The sequence below is a fragment of the Hirundo rustica genome, chromosome 18, assembly GCF_015227805.2.
Source record: "Hirundo rustica isolate bHirRus1 chromosome 18, bHirRus1.pri.v3, whole genome shotgun sequence".
In the NCBI taxonomy this organism is placed as follows: domain Eukaryota; kingdom Metazoa; phylum Chordata; class Aves; order Passeriformes; family Hirundinidae; genus Hirundo; species Hirundo rustica.
Window position 1 is genome coordinate 1,786,452 of NC_053467.1, and position 11,137 is coordinate 1,797,588.

The 11,137-nt window shown below is 46.2% G+C and overlaps 1 long non-coding RNA gene across 2 annotated transcripts in view; it reads right to left on the reverse strand.

Moving 5' to 3' along the window:
* Positions 1 to 4,327, reverse strand: part of LOC120760782 (uncharacterized) — a 29,596-nt gene extending 25,269 nt beyond the window's left edge. The window contains exons 1-3 of one of the 2 annotated variants that reach the window (XR_005703471.1): positions 4,257 to 4,327; positions 3,430 to 3,539; positions 1,097 to 1,207 (exon numbers count right to left, since the gene is read on the reverse strand). This is a non-coding gene — a long non-coding RNA (uncharacterized LOC120760782). Of the gene's footprint in view, positions 1 to 1,096; positions 1,208 to 3,429; positions 3,721 to 4,256 lie in introns of both variants that reach the window. The other variant, XR_005703470.2, reaches the window with a different exon arrangement.
* Positions 4,328 to 11,137: the final 6,810 nt, after the last annotated feature.

Below are 11,137 nucleotides of genomic sequence, written 5' to 3' on the forward strand. Positions count from 1 at the left end.
ACAAGGGAGAAGCTGATGCCAGTGCTGAATTGGGGATCTGCTTAGAGGTTGGCCATTGCTTGGCGACTCCTGAAAATCCAACCTCTGCTCTCTCCTGTCTCCAGCAGCTCCTTCCCCAGCTCCTGCCTTCACATCCTCCTAATGCTTCTCCCTTTGTCCTTTCAGCACAGCTTCTTTCCCATGGGAGAGTCAAGAAGGGGTCATCCTTTTCCTTTTTCCCTTTCCTACCCTTGTTTGTGATGCTGGCTCTCACAGACCCTAAATACCAATCTCTGAGTGGGTCATCAGAAGTTGCAGCGCACTGCACTGTGAAGGATTGACAGCTCCTTGAGAGAGACGATTTCAGTCACAAAGAGCACAACCAATAGAGCAATGACAACACACCAACAGTGTCCCTACATTGTGCCATATCCCTCAGCCTAGATTTCCTCAGCTGCTGCCCCCAGCTGCTGCCAGTTTCTCTTGAGTGGGCAAAGAGCTGAGCCTGCCTGGGGCTGGGTGCTGGAAGGACTCTCAGGACTCTCCTTTAGTGCCCAGCTCTTGCACACCACATTGCTCCAACACACCTCCTCACCTCATCGACCCAAAGGTCAGCTTTGTCACCCCTGAAGCTCTCACTATCAGTCACTCCAGCTGAATCCAGGTTGCAGAAGTCCTTGACACAGACCAGTGTGGTGTGAAGGAGTAACACATTAGCAGCAGCTGGGGTGTGAAGGGCAGTTGGCACAGAAATGAAACAAGAATCAGACAAAGGAGCAGGGACCATTGTAGGCAATGATGTGTAAAGCTTCTGTCAGTCCACAACTTTCTACCACTGTCAACTGTAGAAGTGCTGGTATTCAGCAGCAGAGATTTGTGCTCTATGGAGCATTGAACCCAACAGGATCAAAATGTTTTCAAGGGAAAGCTTGCCTGTGGAGCTCCTTGGGGTGATGTGGAGTGATAAGGATTAACACTGTCTGTTGGTCTAAGTTTGCAGAAGTCACTGCCAGAGGCTTTGCATCCATACAGATGCTCACACTGAAGGAAAGTTGAAACTGACCACTCTGATACTTGTTTGTTACACCCATGACAGCAATATCCAAAGGGCTCTCACCTTACCGGGCTCCCAAGTGTAGCCTCACCAGCACACCAGCACTTCCTGGGAAGTCGAGCCTGATTCCAGTGTCATTAACAAGCATTAACATGCAGAACCTGTTAGTGTTGCCTGTGGAGAGAAATGGGAGATGGTTCTTTAGAAGCAGACCTCAGCTTTTAATCACATACCTTAAGAAAGCCACCCAATGCCCTGTAGAGATGCCACACTAGTCTTCCTTTCTTATAACCCTGTACAACTTTTCCCAAGGGCTCCTTAGTAGACTCCTAACCTTACTCGTCCCTGCTCATCCCCTGCAGTCTTTCTCCTTGCCTCACAGTGTGCATCGTTCTGTCACTAGAGCCAGGGCATCTTGGCATGAACCTTTGCCCGCCCAAACCCACCTAGAAGCTGGCTGCTCCTCTTGGGAATAGTCCCACCTGAGGCCATTTCCAAAGCTTCGGGTAGGTCTGGGTAGAGTTAAGATGGCACACAAAATATGTGAGTAACTCTGTTAGCTGTAATGGCTGGTACAAACATTAACTCCAGAGACTCAGGGACAGGTTCATGCCTCAGGAAGGACCTGCCCTGAACACATCTGGGCACTGCTGATGGCACTCAGGGCTGACCCTGCACCCCCAACAAACTCACAGCTCCTTCTGCCCTCACCTCCTGTGCTCCAAGGCCACACCAAACTGCCCCTCAGCCTTCACAAGAGCCACTGCTGGAGGAGGGGACAAGGCTGACAGCAGCTCTGGAGGAGGCCCCCACCAGGAGGATCAGCCCATCACGTGTCTCCTTTCATCCTCAATGTCAAAAGCCCAAAATAACCCCGCTCTCCTCAGACTCCTCTGTGGGGTCGTGCCTGTTTGTGGGGATGATTTGCTTCCACTAATAGCGCCTGAAGACATTCCTGGGCGGGTAGGCTGCCTTCTATGTCGCAGTGCAACGTGCTGCCGTGGAGGAGCTGGACACGTCTGCTGTGTCCCAAGGCAGCAGCTGCTATTCTTACCCCAGAGACACTCGCTGCAGCACAGCTCCATTGCCAGCTGAAAGGTTAAACACCAGAATGGGGCCCAAGTGTGCTCTCCTTGCTCAGAGCCTGAATCCAGAGTGTTCCCCTTTGGAGCCCATGCAATGGCCAGCCCAGTTCCATGGCCATTCCCTGCTGGGATGTGCTGTCCCGTGGGCAACCTGCAGCTGCCCAGGCACTTCCAGCAGTCAGTCAGGGCTCCTTGGCTTGGATGGGGCTTTGCCTCTCTCATTTTAACCAACAAATGAAAAAGACAGGCTGGGCTGCAGCTCTGAAAGTGCAGCATCCTACAGCTGCCATCCTGGAGTCCCGGTCTGGGGGAGGATGAAGGCAGAGGCAGGGCTTGCTCTGAGGTCCAGCAGTGCTGCAGGGGCCATCCATGTCCCTTTGCCCAAGCTCTGCTTTCCCAGCACACATTTAGGGAAGGGCCGTACTCCAGAGGTGCCTCAATTGCCTCAGGAGTATCAGGGCTGCAGGAGAAGCCCTGGCCGGGCTGGTGGCTCTGACATGATGATTATGGAGACTCATCCCTGCCTTCAGCTTGACTCCCCTGGCCCTCTGGAGAGCTCAGGAAAGCCGTGTCCCAGCTGGGTACAGTCACCATGGGCGATCAGGCAGAGGACACTGAGCCCAGGACATCAGCTGGGATGGCGGCCGTGCCTTTCCCCTCAGGCCTTGGCTGTTGCTGTGACAGCACAGGCCGCATCAGCTTTCTCCTCAGCTTGGGCCTTGTCACCGAGGGGCAGAACAGCTCCTTTGGGGATCCTTGGCAGGAAGCCGACAGCTTTATTGCCGGTGAGGGGAGCAGGAGGTGCCGGTCCCACGGCCCCATCAGGCTCCTGTCAGTCACGGGGAGCTCCCGGGGCAGCAGCTGAGCAGGGCCTCTGCTCCAGGCACCCAGTGCCAGGGGATGGCAGCCTGGAGCCATCCAGGGGACCCTGCTCTGGGCCCTGCTCCACTGCACACCAGAGATCTTGCTTTCTATGGGTTAGCCTCAGTCAATTGAGGACCAAGTACTCAGACATTGCATTCTGCTTAGGGACTCCATAAATACAAATTACTGGAGGTAGGAGAGCTCTGCAGAAGTGCAATTCTATGCTGATGGTCCTTCCTAAGCATCACTTTCAAAGACAGGAAGTTGGGCTTCATGAACCTATGATCTCAGAAGGCCAGCTTATTTTAGTTAATGACAGAGTTTCCTGCAGGGATTAATACCATGCTTCTTCATTATTTTCTTTTCCTTCCCCTTCCTTCCTGCTCTTACAGTTACTTGCTGCTTCAATTACCTCTTCCTGTCTGCCAGGTTGCCCACCCCACTCACCTGCTTTGTAATAAGAGCTCCTCAGCTGCTTTGGCAGGAGGTAGAAAGGGTATCCCGAGTGTCACCTCCTTGGATGGGATCTACTGCCCAGACCTCTTCTGCTGATGCGTCTGTTGAGGCAGGAGAAGTGTGAATCGTGGTGCATGAGTGGCGCGCACTTGAAACTGCCCATCCTCTAATGCCAGATTATGGGATTTATTTGCCTCTCATGTTCAGTTATTCAGTTTATTTGCCTCTCGTGTTCAGCTCAGACTCACTCCAAGACTTCCAAGAATATCACTCTGTGGGAACCTACTTGGAAACAAATTTATAATTAAAGCTCCCCCTAGGACAGGTGCATTCACTTTCTTTGACATGTAGCGGAGGTGAATCACAGCTGCATTAGAATCTAAAGAAATTAATTCCTGACTTGAGCAGAAGGGACAGCAAGGCCATCACAGCCCCTCCACGGCCAGCCTAAGACATTCAGCTTATCTTCATGAGTGATCACACTTAGAAAGTTTTGGTCACATTTGCCATGGCAAAGAATGGGTGTCCTATTCTTTACCCGCAGCTTTTAAGTCTTGCCAGTTATGGTGCTCTGTAGTTCTTTGTCGGAAATCATTTATTACTTCCAACAAATGCCTAAACCTATTCCTTCAGCCACATTTATCAGAAACGTTAGTGCAATGGCAAATTTCCTAACCAGATGTCACATCAAAATTATGGACTGAGCATGTTCTGCTCACAACACTGAGCATGCTTCAACATAACATTGAAAGCATGAACCTTAATGGAGCGATACTGAATTGAAAACCAACCTTTTAATATGGAAAATGTGCTCTTACCCTCTCCAGGGCTCAGTGTCCAGTCATATCCGAGCAGAAGTACAGGGGTAAGCAGTGCTGCTACAGAGCAGTGCTCTGACATTTCTGCCTCCCCTCTGCTAACATTCCTGGAGGCTCTCATTTTACACAGAGGGCAGCAGGAAAACTGCTGCAGCAGGGGCTGAGCATTCCCTGTCAGACTGTACATGACAGGCTGCAGAGAAAACTGACCTGTCTAGGCAGGCTCTACTTTAATGAAAGCAAGGCCAAAACAGCAGCACTTGCAAACTGAAAATCCTGCAAGGATTTAAGATCCTGTGTTTTGGCAGTAGGGGGAAATAACGAGCAAGTCATTCAGACTCCTTCCTACACCACTGCTCTTTCTAGAAGAGTTGCAAGTTTGTAAGCATAGTTCTAATCGACATGATTTTTGTATCTGCCACTGTCACTATCTCAGTCTCTGCTGTTTTGAGATGGTGGTGATATGTTGTTTTACCTCAGAAGTGCTATACGTTAATATCCTGATTCTAGAATTCAAATGCTGCCATTTATTTTGGAGGGATAGTATTCCACTATGTGTGAATTACAGAGTCTGTCAAGAAAAAAACATTAGACCAGAAAGTGATATTCTAGCAGCTAGGTCTGACATTGCCATAAATGTTTTTAAGGTAGAATCAAGGCACTGAACAAGATTTTTTTTTTTCCTTTTCCTAGAATATAAGGACACTGATACTAAATGCTTATTTTCCAAAAGAAGTGAATTTAAGCAATCTATACTCAAACCATATAAAATTTTTTTTTTAAAGATTCCTGCAAATCCTAGTTGATAACTAAGGGGAGGACTTGGCAATGACTGCCATTCAGTATTCTAGACATAATGCCAAACAGTTTAGCAGACACAGGGAAAATAAAAGAGATGAAGGTGGCATCTCAGTATCCTAAAGAGACTGCAGAAATAAAAGCAGGAAAAGACATCAGAACAATTGTTCTTCCAATTGCTCCTCCTGCTGCCTGTACTCTCCAAAATGTGATGGTGTCATAAGGTCTCAATTTGGGTTGGAAAATATCTCTAAAATCATTATGTTTAACCATTACCCCAGCACTGCCAAGTCCAGCACTAAACCATTACCCCACATATCTTCTAAATCTCTCCAGGAATGCGGAGTCCACCACTGCCCTGGGCAGTCTGTTCCAGGGTTTGACAACCCTCTCAGAGAAGAAATTTCCCCAATATCCAATCTAAACCTCCCTTGGCACAGCCTCAGGCCATTTCCTCTCCTCCTGTCCCTGTTCCCTGGGAACAGACCCCAAGCTCCCCCCCGGCTGTCCTCTCCTGTCATGAGCTGTGCAGAGCCACAAGTTCCCCCTGAGCCTCCTTTTCTCCAGGCTCAGCCCCTTTCCCAGCTCCCTCAGCTGCTCCTGGAACTCCAGACCCTTCCCAGCTCTGTTCCCTTCCCTGGTCATGCTCCAGTCCCTCAATGTCTTTCATGTTGTGAGGGGTCCAAAACTCGAGACTCAGGACTGGAGGTACAGCTCAGAGATTTTTGGAAGGTACCTGTCCTGAGTGACCAGGAGTTTTAAATCCACAGAAGGAAATTTTTCAAGCGAGTTCACCTGTGAAGATGAATATGACTTCTGGAACTTTTCTTGTTGGTTCCCACATGTTCTAACTGAGTTTACATTATTTGTTTCTCTTTGGGCAGAAAAGAACAGCAGTGGGAGGTCTTGAGACCCCCATTGAAGTGGAGGTCAGCAACTTACATCTCTGTTTCATTTTCAACTGGCCAGGAGGTCCTGGTCAGCTTGATCTAGGGAGGAAGGAGTGGAGGACCTGAGCAGAAGGCCTGAAGGTTGTTGGTTCTCTGACAAGGACATGAAGATACTGGTCCTGGACTTTCTTTCTAACTAGACAGCTTACAAGGCTGCTGCTCCAAGAAGCAGAATAGAGAGTGAGGCTTCCATGGGGCCACAAGCTCAAGAGCTTTGATAGTGCCCAACAGTCACTCTTCACTGGGGTGTTCCATGAGTTCCCCTTTTTCCCTCAGAGCTCCCCATTTCACACTCGCTGAACATGAGGGAAGGAAAATCACATTGTAGGGACTTACAGAAAGCAAGATGGGATCTGTTTTCAGCCTGCTTGGATGTCATCATGCCAGTTCTTTGCCCACACCTTATGGTTGTGCGGGACCATCTTCATCCAGGGATTTCTCTCATTCTGCCTCTTCTGAATTAGCTCAGATCTTGCATGAAAGCCTACAGGCTCAGCTCATAGTTCAGCAAAGGGTGGAGGACGGGTTGAATGCTGAAAAGAGACAGAAAACCTGCAAAACCAGTTGAGGAAGTCTCTGGCAAAAGAAAATAATTACAATTGCAAATTGCCTGTCTGAAGGTGCTGATGAAGAGCAAGGCTGGGTCTTCAGCTTTCAGAAGGAGATGAACTTCCCTAAACATGATGTCATTTCCCTCGTGGGAGGAGGACTCAGCAAAGCCAACCACGTGCCCTCTCCACTGCACCCTAAGCTCTGCCTGGTAGTAAAGAAAATTCTTTTTTCAGGAAGGAGACACCACAGTAATTATATTTCACTCTGCAACAGAATTGGTTAAGTTACAAGAGAAAATTAGTAATCATCCCAAAGAAAAGGAAATGGAGGATGTTTTAATAATTTCGCTAATAGAGGGAATTATAAAATTTTCCAAGGAGGAAGCACATGGTAAAGAACCCTGGTGTCTTACCCAGCAAGCAGCTTGTTGTGTGAGAAATTTGGAGTCATTGGAGGGGGAGAATGCATTTCTATTCCCATTCCAAAATAGGCTAAAATTTCCAGGAAGTGTGGGGTGCAGGGCTTCCAACAAATGCATGAAAAACATCTGGAACTCGGTTGGGTTTCTCCTGTGTTATTGCTACTTACTGTAAAATTTAAGGATTGAGACAAAGAGAACAAACTGTTGGTGCTACCCTCAAAAAGTGAGTTGAGGGAGGGGTGCTGAATTCATTTCTCCAGTAAAAGCCATCAGCCTTGCTGCGCTGTAGTTCTCTTGGTTTTCCCATAAGCCCTCTTAATGCCATGGGATTACATTAGTCACCTGGAAGTCCTGTGATATACTAATGGATTCCTAAGTAGGAGCTTTCACTGTGTTTGGAAGCTCCACAAGTTCATCTGTGACTTCCCCATGATTTTTGGACATCTGTATTTGAGGACAGGGAAGGAAAGAAATCTGCCATGAGACTACTAAACTGATGATAAGGGTCTGAAATCAGTTTCATTATGGGAAGAACACTTAAGCTGAGAAATGACAGAGGAATAGCTGCAAATGTAGGAATTTTACAAGGAAGAAAGGGAACATAATCAGAATTGTGGAGGTGATGTAGGACAGTGTGCATCACAGGAGCATAGACATGGGACAGTATGGACTGTGTAGGAAGAATACACAGGGAAAATGAGGGGGGGTTATGCTTTGTATCAAAGCGCTCCTTGCATGTGCAATGCTCCACTGTGGGGCTGCAGACATCCTGTCAGAGACAGGAGGAAAATGAGGGATGTTGTGATAGGGTCTGTCATGGACCACCTGAACAAGAAATGTAGTGAAGGGATTTCTACAACTAGTAGAAACTCAAGTCTCCTCTGCCTTATGGATGTTTTCAGCCAGTTGGACATCTGCTGTGAGGGCAACAGCACCAGGCAAGCTCTGCCAGAAATTCTTAGGTAGTGCTGATGTCAATATCCCAATGTAAATACTGGACAGGCAGCACTGAATATTGGAAGCAGGGATGAACTCATGATAAATATGATCCCAGATGGAACTTCAGGCTACAGCAAACACAGGATGACTGGATGAAGGATCCAGTGAAAAGCTGGGGAGATAAGCAACAGAATTAGCACTCTAGACTTTGTAAGATTGGAATTCACTGTGTCCAAAGAACTGCTTATTAGCACATACTTTGCAGCAGCTGTGAAAAAGAAAAGACTGCTCAGGATGTGCTTTATAAACACAATCATATTGAATTTTGGATCCTTCATAGGATGCTACATTACATGTATTTTCATAGGTCAATTCTCAAACAGCTTTATTTTCAGCTATGTCCACAGCTGTATTCGAACCAGATAAGTCCACACTGCTTTTCTTTCACACCCTAATTCGTGATTTCTACAAGCACTCATTGTCAATGAGTACCAGAACCCAAAATAACATCTGCCCATACTGTATGGAGCAGTTGTAGTCTCCTATGGGTGTTACATGAGTTGCTTGAGCAGTGTGGTAGCCCTCTCTTATTTGCAGTTGGTATTTCTGTCCTGAAAGGACAGCTGCTGAGAAATAAAGAGATACTTGGTGAAGAGCCTGAAGCAGGAAACTTGAGGAACCTGAATTCCCTGAACAGCATGAGCATGGAGAAATTTTAACACAGGACTTCAATGCTGGGCATGGCACGAGCTAGAAGGAATTCAGCTTCCCAGTTTTCACCTTTCCTGAGTGTAGTCTGTTCAGTCTGATCTTCAACCAAAAAAGGCAAACAAGGCTATGGTCCGTATATGTTCCCCAGAACTGAATGACTCATCTTTCTCCAAGGATTTTTGAACAGCAGCTGAACATACAGAGAAATTTGGCAGGAGATCCCTATTCCTATATGAAGAATTATTTTGCGGAGGTTGCATTATTAATCAGATGTTAAATGCTCTCTGCATTAATCTATTGCACTAGACAAGAATTCAAAATTTCCACACCAGTCCTCTGGTAATGGACAGCTCTTCCTTCTAATCTGTATGAAAAGATTTTGAGATATTCCACTGTCCTCATAACTCATTTAGTGAGCTCAGAGGGGAGTTCTGGGTTTGGCATCCAGTCTGGTGCCCTAAATGTGCCAGAGGAGCCTTGGAAGGGGCTCCTACAGCACAGGAAATTATATGATGCTGCATATTGCACTGGATCGCAGGCATTGTTTTTCTAACCACTTCACTGTGATATTCCTTGAGCTATTTTAATGATTGAAATGCAAAGGACCAGGAGAAAAATGTATTTAGATTTAGAGGACCTGAAAAAGTTTAAATGATTAAGAACAAGTGTGGATGTGGCACTTGGGGGCTAGGTTTAAGTGTGGCAGTGCTGGGATGACACTTGGACTGGTCTTTTTCAGCCTAAACTATTCTGTGTTTCTATGATAATATGATTATACCCTTTCCTCAAACTGGACCAGTTAGTCTCCTGGACTACCAGCAAATCTCTAGCCCACACCAGCAGCACTGCTGCCTCTAATGCCCTCCTTTAAAAGGCATTTAAAGGTGTTAGGTGTTTCTGGGACTGGGATTGTGCAAATGCACTTATTTAGATCTTGGCACTGCAAGAATGAGGTTATATCAGAATGAATAGCAGCTGGAATTGTATGCCAAGGTTTATATGATTGGCACAAGCATGGCATGCTGTTTTTTTGGAAGTTGGAGGTAGGGATGGGATATGGGAACCTCTGGAACTTCAGGTTTGACAGAGGGAAATTGTTATTTATGCAGACAGTAAAAGGTGCAAGTGCACATCAGTTTCAAATAAGAAATGTATGACTGTCAGAAGGGACAAAGCAAAGTTTCTTAAGAAATCACTTTTAAAATTAAATACACACAAATACATATATTATCTATGCATGCACAAGCATATATTTTATTTTTATGTGATAGTGCATCCCCCCTTCCTATTCAGGTCTGCTCTACAATCTCAGGAATTCCCATAAACCCTTGATGGGTGTCCCTTGACTCTACCAAGAGCCCTTGCATGGCTAAGGTGGGAGCAGCACCGCCTGAATCAGGAACTCCTGTTGCCTGGCTAAGGTGAAGGATGGGAGAGGGAATAAACCGTCACTTGCTGAAAGCCTTGGAACTTTCCCTACCTTAATTGCAGCCAAGTAGAATGCTGCCATTGCTGCTGGAGTTTTGGTAACTCCAGTACCATTGCTACTGGAATTTTGGAACACCAATAATTACTGACCTGGATTGTGTCCAGGAAATGTATAGATGTATAAATGACTGAAGTCAAACATCTTGCAACACTATAAATAGCAGGCTTTAGTGAGGCACTTTGAGCTCTCCTGGACTGCAGCAGGCTGGAACCAGCATCTCCCTCAGAGTGGGGTGCCTCTCAAAACTCATGAACTCCCAAGACTGTGAAAAATGAAGCACTGATTTTCAAAAAAATCACCAAAAGCTGAATCAGTAGAGCAATATCCTCCACTCCATGAGGCTCAGCTCTTGTCCACTGAGAAATTCCAGGACATTTGAAGTGAATATTTCACTGAACTCAGAGGGAACTTTTAACAGGTGTAACCCATGAACATTCATAATACACACCTTTGTGTCTGTGTGCATGCATGTGTGAGTTCATTTAAGCACTCTACAGCAAGCATAGTTTTAATGTTGCTATCTGGGATCTATAATTAAGTCACTGTTGTAATTATAGTAAATCCTTTTGAATCACCTTATGAATGTCAAATTACTCCATGGTTAAGTCCTGCTAAAACCCTTTAGACACAAACTGTTGACCAGGTCTGGTGTTAGGATTGGATCCAACTGCACCTAGACTCTGTCAGGAGTTTAGAAACCAAGGGGCCCTCTGTGAACCTTGTAACTCAACAGGAGGATTTTTCTTATACTTTTTACACTTATCCTTTGCATCCCTAATTGTTGTGCAAATCATTCTAAAGGACAGCTTAGTCAATTTTTCTTGATGCTTGTAGTAAGTAGTAGAGCAAACAACCTCGCCGTCAAACTTCGTTGTGCTTTTGAAAATATATATTGAACCCTCTTTCACTAATGCCTTTGATGGTGATACTTTAAGCAACCTTAACTCATTTGCAACATTTGATTCCTCAACAGTCAGCTCAGGAATCTATTCAAGAGCTCCATATCAAAGTAGTCTCCCAT